This window comes from Pezoporus flaviventris, unplaced genomic scaffold (assembly GCF_033815535.1).
Source record: "Pezoporus flaviventris isolate CSIRO_AGI_PZ_B2104156 unplaced genomic scaffold, CSIRO_AGI_Pfla_v1 ptg000067l, whole genome shotgun sequence".
NCBI classification, from domain to species: Eukaryota; Metazoa; Chordata; class Aves; order Psittaciformes; family Psittacidae; genus Pezoporus; species Pezoporus flaviventris.
Window position 1 is genome coordinate 1,237,130 of NW_026892615.1, and position 16,540 is coordinate 1,253,669.

A 16,540-nucleotide genomic window follows, 5' to 3' on the forward strand; every position below is an offset into this window, starting at 1 on the left:
CAGAAAACTTTTCAAAAGAAACAGTTTTCTATCAAATACAAAGCCACTGGGTTCAAATCCATCTTTGGTATCTGTCTTTTGATAGTTCCAGGCTGGAATGATTTGAACTGGCACAAAATTCTCTTCACCCCCTCTGCAGACTTGTTCTCCACTCACTAGTGAGGAGTCTCTAAAATAGTTCAGAAAGATTAAAGGTGCAGGATCCTAAAGAACAAATCATTTTCTCACCATTGGAAAGAAATCCCTTTGCAGTACAGCAGCAGAACAGGCCGTAAATATATGTCATTACAACATACACCATTTCCACTACAGAAACAGATTTTCATTCATTAGTATTACCACATTTCCATAAAATCTAGAGAGGAAAACCTAGCTCAGAATGAATCTGCCTGAAGAGCCTCCCTTAAACTTTTCTTAGCAACTTGACATTAAATGTTTTTATTAACTTATTATTCCCAAACTCAAGATCAATTAAGAAATGGAACTACTCTGACAGGCATTCAGAACAGAGTAGACTGTTTCAGCTGGAAGGGACCTGCAAGGATCATCTGGTCCAACTGCCTGACCACTTCAGGGCTGACCCAGTTAAAGCCTGTCATTAAGGGCACTGTCCAAATGCATTGTGCCTTCGAGCACTCATGCACATAGATACACAGCAGCACTGACAATATAGCATGAACAGTAAAAATATACTATATGTATTCCTATAACATTGCTTTTTTGAAGTCAGCTGAACAACAATAAGCCTTTTCAACCTTGACTTTCAGCAGATAGGTAATAGCAGTTAATCTGCAGTAGCAAAGCTGACACTGATTATAAAATGATGCATATCTGATGGTCATTTTATTTCTTATTACAGTCCATGTTTAAAATTAAATTTTCCCCTAGAAACTAAATTACTTTAAGATCTTTCTCCTTGGACTACTTTTGGATCTGGTATTGCTATGAAATATGATGCAATTCCCATTTAAACACATTTAGCAGCAGCCACATGCGCCTTCTCCCTAGGACCAGGAGAAGCTGGAAAGGAGCCTGTATGCTTCTTACTCCTGATCCTGAGCCCCAGCCCTGCACTGTTAATGTTTCCTGGGCTGAGACATGAAAATTTCTGCTTTATTCAGTCACACATACTGACAGGCAACACTTGACTTTGAATCTGCATAAACAAAAATTCAGAGATCTCAAACTTCAGTGACTTTGTTGTGTTTGTATCTTTACATATTTACTAAATATATGATGTTTGCACTACAACAACACAAGAACAAAGTGGTCAAGACATCAATCCCTTTCATTTGTAATGTATCTGCTGAGTGACAGAGACTGCAGCTGCTGCTTCCATACCTCATATGACTGCATAGAGGGGATCTGCAAGGGGGAAAATTTAACCTACCTATGGTACTTTAATAAAGGATTAGTCTTCCGCTAGATGCATGAAAGCTGCAGCTTGAATTCTAATACCTAGCAAAATATTTGCCAGGTACCACATGGCCCATCTGAAGCTCTCTAAGAGAAATTCACCTTCAGTCAGAGCCCCAGGAAAACCAGGATCTCCACTGCACATGATGCTATTAGGTTCCTCTTCCCATACTTAAATGTTTATCAAGTGAACTTTGCTTGTTACTTACTGTAACAGCATATAACCAGCTTGATTTACAATAAACCACTTTCAGTACTAATTCCCCAAATTTGGCAAAACCCCAGCACTGGGTAGAACTCTCTTCCTCCTTGTGCTGGATTCAAGCCAGACTAATGCAGTGGTGCCTGATTTACACAAGCAGACAGCTCTGAGCATGCAGAAAAGTTGCATCAGTTGATCTGAAGATATTGTCAAATCATGAGAAGCAGCTTCTGCAGACTTCTACATGTCCTCTCATTCAAGCCAGGTTTAGATGAGCCTAATCCACTGGAATTAGCATTTTCTGTGTGATTTAACCTACAAACAATACAGCACCATACCACAAATTCATAGTTATGTGGTTCAGTGAGAAGGGATGGAAAGGAAAATGATGGAACTCTGGGAAGCACAGTGCAGCTCTGAGAAAAGCAGATGCAGTGCAGCTCTTGCTGCACAAGAGATCTCTGTGTGAGCTGGAGAATCCATCTCTGTTTGCTTCAGAGCTGAACAGTGAGACTGTCCCACTGATTAAACAAAAAGGGGGGGGGGGGGGGGGGGAATGTCCTTAATAGCCTGTATATGAAACACACTTATCCTGTTCAGCTTGATTTCATATCATTGCTTTTGATTTATACATGGTGATTTTTTTTCCATTCTCATCATGCGTCCTCTTCAGTCACAGATTTAATTAAGATTAGGAAAATGAAAAGGCACTGAGAATTAGTCAGATTTCTGAGACAGCATCTGTTACTATTATTCATTCAGGACTAGCCAGCAAAGATCATGCATACAGCACATTCTGAGGGCAGGGTATATATACCATATGGTAATTTCTTATTGATGGAATACACGTAATTTTGTACTGTATAGATGCCAAATATGATTAATAATTTTTGTGTAATCTCATGGGTCCCTTGCCAAATATGATTAATAATTTTTGTGTAATCTCATGGGTCCCTTGTCTGGGCTCAGTTTGTGGAAGGTACAGTTCTGCAGAATACTTTGATCAGCTGGCAGAGACCTGAACACATAAAACATGTTTTACTTTCTTCTTAATGAAAGCTACTTAATACAAGATCAGGTACAGCCATGGAAAAGCAACAGGAAAGCCATCACAGATTCATGTTGAAAGAAGAAATAGTAGAGAAACAGTCAGAAAAGAAACCCAGAGCAGTGAATAAACTGTAATGTGCTGGATTCTTGTGTGAACAGAGCCCCTCCACCACTGCTGCTCACCTCTTCTCTGCTTCCAGCAACATTTTCCAGGCTCCCATCAAATTTTACATGTGTGTGCCCCATGCTGGCCACAGAGCTTCTGTCATTCCCGGTCCTCACCTGTACTGAACAACAACCCAGAGTGTCCCCTGGGGTATCATGTTCACATGAAAATTCTAACATCTCCATTTACAAGGACTTGTACTACAAGAAAGCAATGGTCCTTTAATGCTTGAGTGAACATGGCCATGAGCACACCAGCTGAAAAGGTCACTTCACTTGTTAAAATCAGTGAGAAAAACTTTGGTGGTAAATTAATGGAAATACTGAAGATAAAAAAATAGAACTCAATCATGTATGAAGTTTAACAAGAGTAAAGAATTTAATTCCAAGTGGTCATCCTGTTGAGGGTTTGCATTAATTAAGTGATTCTCCTGCTGGAGGCCTAAGATGACACCTGATAAGTATATGTGAATGGCTACAGATACATGTAAGAACATGGCAAAGTAGTGAACAAACAAACATAAAAATGTAAAAGTCTACAGCTTTTGAAAATACATTGACAAAATTTTATCTTGAAAAATCTGTGCCAGTTTTACATTCAAATTACTCACAAGCATGTTTTCCTACAGTGGTACACCTTATTGCTATTTCCCTGCTCTGCTCCTCCTTCCACCCCCCTGACAAAAAGAACATAAAATGGAATTTAAACTCACAGCATATATTTGAGACAGACAGTGTAATCTGAGCTGCAAACCCACAAATGAGTAATAACAGATATCCCAGAACACTTGACAACCAACCAGAAACACTTAACTTGCAGCAAACACAGATGTGTTACAGGGGGTTTAAGCATGAGAATACATGTGCAGGTTAGAAACATTTAAATCGTTCTTAAAGTGCCAATGAGAAATACCCTCAGGAAAACCAATTATATATTCAAAGCGAGCTGCTTAGCTGCGCACTGAAATCTGAAAACAGAGGTCTCACAGTACAGTTTGATGAACAAGGGGGAACTGCACCATGCAACCTGACACTGAAACACTGGGGGCCACAAGAGCCGCCGTGCTGTGCAGCCCTGCTGCTCACTGCCCAGAAACACAAGGAATTGAAGGCTTATATTTTCTTCATCTACAAGGTTCTGTAATGACTTTCTAGACTCAAACTACAACAAGGCTTTGTAATCTACATACCCAACATAAAAAGTGATTTTCCCCTTACCCTGTACACACACACACATTCCTCACTGTGAGCAATGGTGGCATCAACCTTTTCCCAGGGAGAAATTTCAAACTGACAAATTGCAAGTCTTCTGTGGAGAAGTTTGATACACAGGTCTCAGGCTGTATTTGTGCTTGTAGCATTCCTGTAAGGCATGACAGAGACACCTGCCCATTTCACCGGTAGGAATGAGGGTCCAAAATTAAGGAAATGAAATTAAAAAAAACAACCCAAAACAACAGACACTCCTTTAGAGGGATGCTTGTGAGAATTGCATTACTGCCCACCCGCACTATAAGATGCTGAGGTGAGCAGCTCGAGAGAGGACGCCTTCAACACCTCAGCGGGCCGAAGCTCAGCGTCCAGGAGCCTCAACTGAGAGCGGCGAGAGCCACCGAGGGAGCCTCGAGTCCTCTCCAGGACCTGCCCAGGAGCCGGCAGCTCCGCTGAGGCGAGCAGGGACTCACAGGGTGCGGAGCCAGGAGGGGCGGCACCAGCCCTGGGTGGGTAAAAACCTGCCCCGGGAGCGCGGCGAGCAGGGAGGGCCGGGGCGGTTTGTGCGGCCGCTCGTGAGGGGCGGTGAGCACTCGGCGTGTGAGCAGGGCCCGGGCCGGGAGCTCTGCTCTGGCTGCCCCGGCGGTGGCAGCGAAGGCACCCAGACAGAGCCGGTGAGAGGGGAGGGAGGCTGCAGTGCAGAGCTCGGGGTGCAGAAAGTGCCTGCACCGCTCTGGTGAGGGGAGGGGGCACGGTGGGCAGGGCTGCTCTCGGTGCTCCCTGGTGGAGGTGCTCCTGCAGCAGGGCTGAGCTGCGGGACGCTGTCAGTAGGCTGCGAGGTGTCAGGGAAGCTGAGAGGAAGCGGCTCTGCTTGCTCCTGGCCCAACCTGTGCAGGGGCCTCAAGCGTCCATCATAGCTCATGGAGGAAAGAAGGAGGCCGTTAACCCAGGAAACTGGGAAATAGTGACATAAAAACAACCAAAAAAAAAAAAAAAAGGAGGAAAAGGACAATCAAAAGCAAGGGGCTTCCTCCTAAATCTGTTGTCCCCATGCAGAACTGCTTTGCTGTCCTGCTGGGGGCTAATGAGGAAATGCACTCGAGCCAGGAACAGCCGGCTGATGCACTGGTAAAGAAGATCTCTACTGGTGCTGCCAGGAAAAAGCGGCGGGTCGTAGTGGTAGGGGACTCTGCTTTGAAAGGCACAGAGGCACCCATCTGCCGGCCTGACCCAGTCTCAAGGGAGGTGTGTTGCCTACCAGGGGCACGGATCAGGGGTGTGGCAGAGAGGCTGCCTGCTCTAGTAAGTCCCACGGACTATTACCCACTCCTGGTGATCCATGTGGGTGCTAGGGATATAGATAGCAGTACCCTGGAGAACATAAAGAAGGACTACAGAGCCCTGGGAGAGGTAGTTAGGGGCTGTGGAGCTCAGGTGGTCTTTTTGTCAATTCTCCAGGATACAGAGGAGGGCCCTAAAAAAGCCAGGAGGATTGGCCAGGTTAACAAATAGTTAGAAGGGTGGTGCCATAGTCAGAGGTTTGGGTGTATTAAACACGGAACCCAAGTTTGTAGGCCAGGTCTACTGGGGGCTGGTGGAGCTGTTTTGAGGCTTGCCAGGCTGGTCAAGGATGCTTTAAACTAGATGTGTTGGGGGAGGGGGGCATCACTCCATGCCAGCACTCCCAGTCAGCTGCCAGCACCTACAATAAATGCCTGGAGCAACGTAGAGATATCCCAGCCACTCCAGCCAATGAGCTGGGTTCATTTGGAGCTTGGCTCAGATGCCTCCATACAAACGCCCGTAGCATGGGGAACAAACAAGAGGAATTAGAGATGTGTGCATGTCTATGGGGGTATGATACCATTGGTATCACAGAAACATGGTGGGATGGCTCCTATGACTGGAGTGTTGGAATGGAAGGTTACAGGCTCTTTAGAAAAGACAGGCCTGGAAGGTGGGGAGGGGGAGTTGCCCTTTATGTTAGGGATAGGCTGGAGAGTGTGGAACTCTGTCTGGGGAGAGGTGAGCAGTCCACAGAGAGTTTGTGGGTCAGAGTTAAAGGGAGAACAGCAATGGGAGACATTGCTGTGGGGATCTGTTACAGACCGCCTGATCAAGAGGAATCTGTGGATGAAGCGCTCTATAGACAGATGGAAAAAGCCTCACACTCGCAGGCCCTTGTCCTCATGGGTGACTTCAACCACCCTGACATCTATTGGAGCAATGGTATGGCCCAGCACAAGCAATCCAGGAGGTTCCTCGATTGTGTGGAAGACAACTTCCTTCTGCAAGTAATAGAGGAGCCAACAAGGAGAGGTGCCATGCTTGACCTCGTGCTCACCAACAGGGAAGGGCTGGTAGGAAATGTGACACTCCAGGGCAGCCTTGGTTGCATCAATCATGAGATGCTCGAATTTGAGATCCTCAGGACAGTGAGAAGAGCGTGCAGCAAGCTCACTGCCCTGGACTTCAAGAGAGCAGACTTTGGCCTCTTCAGGAACCTGCTTTAGTAAGGTCCTATGGGATACAGCCCTAGAGGGCAGGGGGGCGAAGACTGTTGGTTGATGTTCAAGGATCACCTGCTACAAGCTCAGGAGTGTTGCATCCCAACCAGAAGGAAGTGCAGCAGGAGGGCCAGGAGACCTCCTTGGGTGGATAAGGAGCTGCTGAGGAAACTTCAATGGAAAAAGGCTTATAAAAGGTGGAAGCAAGGACAGGCGGCCTGGGAAGAATACAGGGATGTTGTCCGGGAAGCTAGGGACCAGGTTAGGAAAGCTGAGGCCCAGTTAGGATTAAACTTGTCTAGGGATGTGAAAGATAACAGGAAGGGATTCTATAGGTACGTAGTGAATAAAAGACAGACTAGGGACAACATAGGCCCACTCAGGAAGCTCTTGGGAGAACTGGCTACCCTGGATTTGGAGAAGGCTGAGGTTCTGAATGACTTCTTTGCCTCAGTCTTCACTGGCAAAGGCTCTGACCACACCACGCAAGCCTTGGAAGGCAGACGAAGGGACTGTGAGAATGAAGACCTGAGGCCCACTGTAGGAGAGGATCTGGTTCAAGACCATCTTAAGAACCTGAACATGCACAAGTCCATGGGTCCTGATGAGATCCACCCGCGGGTCCTGAAGGAGCTGGTGAATGAAGTTGCTAAGCCACTGTCCATCATACTTGAAAAATCATGGCAGTCAGGTAAAGTTCCCGAAGACTGGAAAAAGGGAAATATAACCCCCATTTTCCAGAAGGGGAAAATGGATGACCTGGGGAATTACAGCCCAGTCAGTCTCATTTCTGTGCCTGGCAAAATCTTGGAGCAGATTCTCCTGGAAGGCATGCTAAGGCACATGAAAAACAACAAGGTGCTTGGTGACAGCCAGCATGGGTTCACTGAGGGGAAATCCTGCCTGACCAATTTGGTGGCCTTCTATGATGGGGCTACAGAACTGATGGACGGGGTAGAGCAGTTGATGTCATCTACCTGGACTTGTGCAAAGCGTTCGACACTGTCCCACACGACATCCTTGTCTCTAAATTGGAGAGACATCAATTTGATGGATGGACCACTCGGTGGATAAAGAACTGGCTGGATGGCCACACACAAAGAGTTGTGGTCAATGGCTCAATGTCCGGCTGGAGACCAGTAACGAGTGGTGTCCCTCAGGGATCGGGGTTGGGACCGGTCTTGTTCAACATCTTCGTCGCTGACATGGACAGTGGGATTGAGTGCGCCCTCAGCAACTTTGCCGATGACACCAAGCTGTGTGGTTCGGTTGATACCCTGGAGGGAAGGAATGCCATCCAGAGGGACCTTGACACGCTTGTGAGCTGGGCTGATGCCAACCTCATGAACTTTAACCATGCCAAGTGCAAGGTCCTACACCTGGGTCGGAGCAATCCCAGGCACAGCTACAGGTTGGGCAGAGAAGAGATTCAGAGCAGCCCTGCAGAGAAGGACCTGGGGGTGTTGTTCCATGAGAAACTGAACATGAGCTGGATTCAGTGTGCGCTCGCAGCCCAGAAAGCAACCATATCCTGGGCTGCATCAAAAGGAGCGTGACCTGCAGGTTGAAGGAGGTGATCCTGCCCCTCTGCTCTCGTGAGACCTCACTTGAAGTATTGTGTGCAGTTCTGGTGTCCTCAACATAAAAAGGACATGGACCTGTTGGAAGAAGTCCAGAGGAGGCCATGAGGATGATCAGGGGACTGGAGCACCTCCTGTATGAAGACAGGCTGAGGAAGTTGGGGCTGTTCAGCCTGGAGAAGAGAAGGCTGCGTGGAGACCTCATAGCAGCCTTCCAGTATTTGAAGGGGGCCTAGAGGGATGCTGGGGAGGGACTCTTCATTAGAGACTGTAGTGATGGGACAAGGGGTAATGGGTTAAAACTTAAACAGGGGAAGTTCAGGTTAGATATAAGGAGGAAGTTCCTTACTGTGAGGGTGCTGAGTCACTGTAATGAGTTGCCCAAGAAAGTTGTGAATGCTCCATCCCTGGTGGTGTTCAAGGCCAGGTTGCACAATGCCTTGAGTGATATGGTCTGGTGTGAGGCATTCCTGCCGATGGCAGGGGTTGGAACTTGGTGATCTTAAGGTCCTTTCCAACCCTAACTATCCTATGATTCTATGATTCTGCATCTGCAGTATTAAGGGTTGCAGAAAACCCACATAGTCTGTGGCTAGAGCACAGAATTAAACTTCGTTGCACCTGTTGAATGGTAAATTAACACACATGTGTTTGTATTATAATTTTTCAAAGCTGCCTCAAAATAAATATAAGTAAATATGAATTGTATAAATTAAGTATAGTTTCACTTTCATGTAATCTCATACCTACAGTGTCTGAAGACACACTAATAGGTGAAGACTGCTTGTTCTTGGGTTCACGCATAACAGTTCAATACAAAAGACAGCACCCTATGCAAGAACAGGTCTCTGTCTTTGGGCAAGTTATGTCTCCAGTGCTGCACAATGCTAATTCCACCTCAGCAATGTTAATAACTACACTGCTGGTAATACTGCAGAAAAAGGTTGCACCTTCACCTACCAGTGTGCTAGCTTGTTAAGAGATTAGGCACTCCAAACTTTCCAGACGAGAGAGAAAACAATCATTAAAGTTTAGATAAGGAATGGAAACATCTGAAAAACTTTGGACAGAGAACAGCAGTTTCTATGAACAGACAGATAAGCAGAAGAAAGGTATAAGCAAACTGCACGTATTGAAACTATCCACCAAGTAACTTCAGGAGCCTTTCATATTTCTGCCAGCACTGTGAAACACTTTTTCTGATTTTGATTCCAAAGATTTTGGCAAGTTAAGAATCAAGACTGATTCACAGCCTTTGTATTTCTTTTTCATACACATTTTCCTGATAATTTATTTGAAGGTGACCATTCAATCTGGAGTAGTATTTTGTACAGAGAGGACAGATTATAAGAGTAAGTGACATAGGAAGACCTCAACAACAACACTGCTCAAGAGGAGCCAATCTCATCAGTGGGCAAATTCACTCTGTAACATTTCTGAGAGTGTAATTAACACCTACTCTGGAAGAGGCAGATTCTGAGCTTGTTAAACGTCCAATTCTATACGCAGAGAGGCATCCATGAGATCTGTCTGCTATCCAGCATTGCGACCCAATGTTTTTCCCAGGTTACTGTGCTCAGAGCTAAGGAGTCTGATGGGTCCTAGTTTGCTGCCCAAAGCAAATTTATCAGCAGTGAACAAAACAAGCCAGTGTATAGCTCACATGTTGGCTTACACCAGAACCTCAAACTTACCATCTCCTACAGCCAGCCAGGCTTCTTCCACAGGTACTGCACATTTTTACTGACAGAACCAAGGGATTGCAGGGAGATTAGATTATATTACATTCCCTTTCTGCCAAAAAAGGGCTCTTGACTGTCTATCTGGAACATTAAAACAGTGTTGAGTGTCACAGAATCAATGAAAATGTTACGCAACAGAAAATTCCCAAGAAAAACTGTATTTCTGTTTCTGCTTTTAAACTCTCAGAATTCCTCTTTTTGGTCCTCCTGAACAGGTTACTTCAATTTTTGCTCTCAGAATAAATTGCTCACACTATTTCAGGAAACATACCACAGTGTTCTTGCTGCTGCCAGTGCTTTCCCGGGTCCTGCCGCGCTCAGCCCCGCACACCTGGTCAGCAGCACCGGAAGCACCAGGTTAAGAGACCAACAGACCTCTGTCATTCCACTGCCCTTTCAGTTTCTGTCACACAAATTCCCTTGTGATTCTCCTGCTCCAAGTGCAAATTGGTTCTCAGTCAAGCTCTACGAAACAATCTCTCACTTGCGCTTCTCAACATGTCTTGTCAACGCTATGCTTTTTGGATTATTCACAACATAATTCCACCTCCTTCTGCAATTATCACCTTCTCTGTTAATCTAGTTTTAATGGTTGAAGGTCTTCCTGCAGCATACTGCTACCTAGATGCCCTTTTTTTAAGCTTGGCAACCACATGTATTTGTCCAATGGAAATACTTTTCCCAGGATTTACTAATCTCTGACAATATTCTTCATACCTGGCCTTGGGTTACAGAAAAGAAACTTCTCCCTGTTCTGTTTAAATTTAATATTTGGTGATCCCCTGAGGAAGCCCTTTGATGTGTCTTTGGCTTTTATTTTGGCTAGAGGCCCAGACTCAGAATGAAGCCTTGCAGGCAGTCTACCACAGCACAAGCAGCAGGAAAATAGAAGTGCTCAGTGGGCGTGGCAGCCTGGGCACCTGTACCCACAGGCTGTTCAATACTCAAGCTTGATGTGCAGTTCTCCCAGGGCAGCACAGAATCAGGAAGGGAGACAGCCTAGGTGATGGGCTGAAATGAGATAAATTTTTACCAACCTCCTTAGATAAAGATTTGCTCTGGGATTATGTTTATGTTGATACTGAATTTAATATGCAAAAAATCTTAATGTCAGATTTTATCATTTTTGTAATAATTTAGCAAATCTATAAAGGTGAGGCCAGTCTGCTATCAACAGGGAGAAAAGGTTATCACTTGAACAGGGACAGTAGAATTGGCACCTGGCATGTCAAGACAATCAAGCACATCACCCAGCATGCATGTGCTCCTGCTAACAGACCAGAAATCTTAATTCTGAAAGACACTGCTATCACAGAAAACATGCAAGTTTCTACAGCATCGTGTATACCAGACAGCAGGAAGAAAATAGACAGCTATTAAAGGCTTCCTTGGAACCAACATAAATACCCGTTTTCACTTGTGGCTTAAAATTTCTCTAGCTGTACTATCAGAAATGATTTATCTTCTTTCATTTTTCACATTATCTGTAAATAGTTTATTCCCACTAGTGTTACTGTAAGAACCATTTGTCACCATTTGTAAGAGGAGGGTGCCTGGCTAATTCCAGGCAAGATGAATTGCCCTTCTCACCTCGCAAAAACCCCTTATAATCAGTCAAGCCCTTTCTTCTGAATTAAAACAGTATTTTGGAAACCAACAGGTACCTCCAACTTGGTTTTCTCTTCATATTCTGATACTTAGGATGATAGGTGCCACTGTATTTGCTACTAATTATGATGCAAATTTGTAGAAAGCAACTTACTTTAAAAAGTTTCATAAAGTATTAAAGTACATGGAAAAAATACTAGAACACAGCAGTACATAATTAAACATTAAATATATTAATATATCCTAATAATAAATGTTTGTCAACTACAGATTTAACTTGACTATCCCCCCTTCTCCTTTTTAATTGACTCACCTTCCAGTGTGCAAACTTGTTCTAAAAGAGCATCTTTCCTAAATGCCACTGGATTCATTTCCAGCTGGAGTCACCCACATGTATCACTGTGCATCACACACTGATTAAGAAAAATTTTATATGTAAGATACAAATGATAAATTAATGCATAAGGATCAACAGTCTTGGAGACCTTACTACTGGTAAGAACCCTGCTTAAGCAATATATTTTAAACGCTGGAAAATGCTCAGTGGTCAATGCTGAGTGTCAAGGCTTCCCTCAGCACTGAAAAACTTAAAACTGGATAGTAAGAAGTTATTAAAATGAGCCTTTTTAAGGCTCAATCTATTAGTAATTGGTAATGACCAGCCTGCAGAACTTCATTTGTGACACCAGTAGAACAGAAATCATAATGCTAGTTAATAACCTGAAAGCACTTTGCTACTAAAATACTGAATCATTTCTTTAATATTAAACAGTACATTTACTCTGTAAATGATGAATGCACAGTGTTAGCCAGCCAAGACTTTTCCTTAGTAAAAAAGGAACAGAAATCACTGTGAACCCCACAGTCCTTTCTCCTACAAAGCTCTCTTTGAGGTCAATGGAAAATTTGGCTATTAAAGAATGCTGAATTCTGACCTCACACAACATAAATCATACTTGGTTTTGAAAATAACCTCCCATTCTAGGTCTGGAGAGATTTCAGGTCAGGAAAAACAGGACATCCTTTTCATATTATCCTTTCCTGGAGGTCACAATACCAGAAAGGTTCTGACTCAGCCTGGCAAACCATCTCAGCCCCCTCATTCACTGGTCTTGTTTATCACCTACTTATTTCTTCTGGTAGGATTGTCCTGGGTTCAGGATATATGAGGAGTAACAAAGACCATGAATCTATTTCATGCAGTGAAAGTGAAGCAGCATTTATCATTAGGTACATCAAGCACAGTGAAAAGGAATGCTGCCAATAAGTTTAATGTGCTTTTCTAAACTAAAGCAAACCGTAAGTGATACTGAAAAAGGAGAGAATGAAAACTGAACAACTTGGTTTTATCAGTCAGGGTATTTTGGGTGAGCAATGTCTAAAACTAGGGTGACAAAAAGCTCCAATAAAAAAGAACAAAAAAAAAACAAAAAAAAAAGCAAACCCAAAACAACTGATATCACAGTAATATTCTGACAGAGGAGATCTAGTGGTCAGTACTCACAAAAAAATTACATTTTTTAATAGTATATTTTAATACAGGCTAAGACAACAGAGATTGTCACCTGTACGTTAGAATACAAAACCTGGTTGACTTGAACTTTAAAAAATTTCAGACAACTGAATCTTGTTGGATTTGCAGTGCTGAATTCAGTGTGATAAGGAGGAATGATGCTGCTGAGTTAGACTTTGCATGGCTCCTGCACGTGACAGCAAGATCAGTCCACTTCCAAGGCAACCTCTTCCCATTCTGCAAGTTCTGACACCTCCATGGTTCTTCACAGTCAGCATCCTCATGGAGAGCCTCAAGGACACAATTCCATATGGCATGATACACCTGGGGCAAGAGCAAACAGAGGTGTGATTGAGACAGCATGTTACAAGGTAAACATTTCTCCGTTGAGTAAACCCTACTCTTCTCAAGAAAACCTGTTTTAGGAGGCTTGGGGACCAACCATTTTGATTTTTAGACAGAAAGAAAGAGTGTCTGAAGCTGAGGAGCTGGGCCAGTAGGTTCCGGTGAGGAGGTATTTAGTGTATCATCTGAGAAGGAAGGAGGTATCTACAATGCTCTAGAAAATCCATCACACAAGCAAAGATTCTGCCACGACACTGAAAGTGTATTGGAGCTGCTAAGCATACTTACTGGGCTTGCATATAAGTCTAAATGTATATTTAATTCTTATGAATAGCATGTTCAAACATATTACTTCCAAACTCTAGTTGTGTTTTCCTACTACTTTTGCCTACTAGTTTTCTGTATCTATTAAAATAGCAGACTGCAACTCTTACATAGCTACAAAGCTGTACTTGACCCCAATATTCAAATTACTCTAGATTTGTTGTATTAAATTTACTTCAGATCAAATAGCCATTCTATTTCCACATGCAATTTGCTCTTTTTCTTTCTAAAATTTTTAGTTTTAAGTCAGTCCTCCACTCTACATGTAATTTTATAGCTTTAGAAAACTGTCCTATGGTCTCATTCCCATTCTGCTCAAGATATTAACTTTTACTTAACATGCTATGACAGAGCAATTTAACAACTCATCCCCTTTAAACAGTTAGCAATAGACAATTAATCTTAGTCCAGTGAGGTCTGAGCTCATCGGTCAATCTTTCCTAGACACGTAAACTAGGGCTGGGAGTACATGAAGTAAATGCTTCAAACAAAATAAAGGCTGGCCAGAACATTTTATGCTTCCATCAAATCCAAGTAGTTCACTTTCAGTTTAGAGAAAGATCAAGTACAAAGTCAGAGTTGTTCTACGCTGTCAGACCAGGCCAAGAGTACTAGGAAGTGAAATGTACTAGAGTGAAATGCCAGCGTCACCTTACAGTCACATAATGGGCATAGCTTGTGCTTATGTGCTTTGCTCCATCAGTCTCTGCTCATGGAGCTGGGGTTTCCTCGAGGCTCCTAGTGCCCTCCCAGAGCGAGAGGGATTTCATTACTTTCTTTCACACATTTGCATACAGGTGTGATTTGAAACAGATGTAAAAAACCCTCCCATGCCCAACAGACGGGATGGTGCCCCTGGCATGAAATAGGTCTTTGGCCCCCTCTTTCTTGCCTTCATAAATGTACTTTTCTCTAACACGCACAGCCCTCACATTACAGAAAATGCACTGCCTCAGCCCTCCTGCGCTCCCGTGGCCAGTGTCTTGTACCTGACCCTGGCAGAGGTGGCCCAGGGCACGTGGCAGCAGCTGGGCCTGTGACAGGCTGGCACCTGCTGGGAGCATGGCCAGACACGTTCCCTCTGATGTACCACAGGGCACAAGGGCAGCCTTTACCTTGAGTTTCAACAAACACTCAAAAGAAGATTGTTTTTTCTAAGACATATTCATGAACTTCCCTACTTCTGCCCTGTGACCATTTGAGACTTCACGCTAAATACTCTGAAAAGCAAAGTTTAGTTTAAAGTATACCCTCAAATATCAACTTTAACAACTGCACTGATTGTAATTCATTAGGGGTAAATTACTTCCTGAGAAATACAAGGAGATACAAATACAGCATCATGCGGCTTCTGATCCCTACACAGTGAATTACAGTGCTTTGAGAAATGATGATGAAATGAGAATAGTGAGGATAACATAATTTCTGGAATGAAAATATAGGCAATTTTAGATGAAATTTACCTTTTTTTTTTCCCCCCTGAATCTGACAGCATTTTGAGCTGACATCTTCCAGATACTGAAGATGAAAAGGGATTTTTGTCTTTTTTGTGAATCAAAAAAATGTAGGTTTGCCTTTTAAATTTGAACACTCTGTGGTAACAGGGGTGTATGTATATGAAATAAAGTTAACTCAAGACCCCAGTTCCTTCCCAAGAAAGCAGAAAAATGTAGTGTGCAAGTTCTCCAATTAGGTGTAAGCCAGGACAGAATTGAGGACATTGCCCATTTTGATTCCTTAAACAAAACCACCATGAACTCAAAGCTGACGGGCTTTGTCCTGCTCACAGACCTGCACAGCTGCGCCCCTTGCGTTGTCCCACGGTAAACTGCTGGTTTCAGCAATCAGCCTCATGCAGCAGACTGGGATGGAAATCATGCCCCCGCTTTCATCCTCAATAGGGAAAAGATTTTTTTTCCCCGGAAAAAACTTGTGTGTCACATTTTTGTTTTCAATTATAAAGATTAATCCTGAGGTTTGGCTTCAGCTGGAAGGCTGAAAGGTGAGACTCAGGTTCAACAGCCCACATGTAGTCTGTTTTTACGTCTTCGGGGGGAAAAAAAATTAAGTGCAGCAGCCCTGCCTTCAGCTCCACGGGCAGCCCTGGAACATCACAACTAAGCAGTGGAAAACACGGAGGACTTCAAAAAACCCCAGCAGTGGGTGCCGAGTGACACCATCTTGTTAAGCCTGTTGCTTCTGTATGCTCTTCAGAGTATATGCAACTAAAAGCCTATTGTTGAATATTAAATACAGTTAAAAAGTTATACTACTCACATTATGTAACTACATTAGCTCAGTCAACCCCAGTATAAACAAGTCTTCCAAATAAATACTTTCATGCTGCAGAAAGCACTGCTTTGGTTATTAATGAATGTGTTAACCCTTATTTTAAATGCTGAGCATAACACTTACAGCTTTGTGCTTGCCATAATTTCCTACTCCTCCTTCAGTCACCTCCATAAAGAATTTTACTGACTGTATCAGTAAGCAGTAATCTCTATTCTAATAACCACTTTCAAATTTCAGAACACTTCTCATGTCTCAACTATAACTAATTTTGTTCCCTAAGCATCCATATCAAACACTCAGTTTTGTCCTTAAAAAGGATGGGGTTGGATGAGCAAATGTCCTCTTACACTCAGCAGAAGCCAACTAAGCAAACACTACGTGCTTCAGAAATTATTTTTCCATTTATAGTAACTACAATTAAATGTTACCTGTATGAAATTTCATGAGGTTACCTAACAGCCATAGAAAATATTTCTGTGCTGCACATGTCACGTTAGACTGCTCTCCATAATGTTTGCTTACATATATGATCACACAAGAAACTAAGTTCTACTAAATTCAATCGGATTTCACATGGACTGGTT

At 43.4% G+C, this 16,540-nt stretch overlaps 1 long non-coding RNA gene across 1 annotated transcript; it reads right to left on the reverse strand.

Annotated features, from left to right (window-relative positions):
* Positions 1–3,376: 3,376 nt before the first annotated feature.
* Positions 3,377–12,272, reverse strand: LOC133278724 (uncharacterized). The gene is made up of 2 exons (XR_009746676.1): positions 11,796–12,272; positions 3,377–3,510 (listed from the first exon to the last, which is right to left on the reverse strand). It is a non-coding gene; the product is annotated as an uncharacterized LOC133278724 (long non-coding RNA).
* Between the last annotated feature and the right edge of the window lie 4,268 nt (positions 12,273–16,540).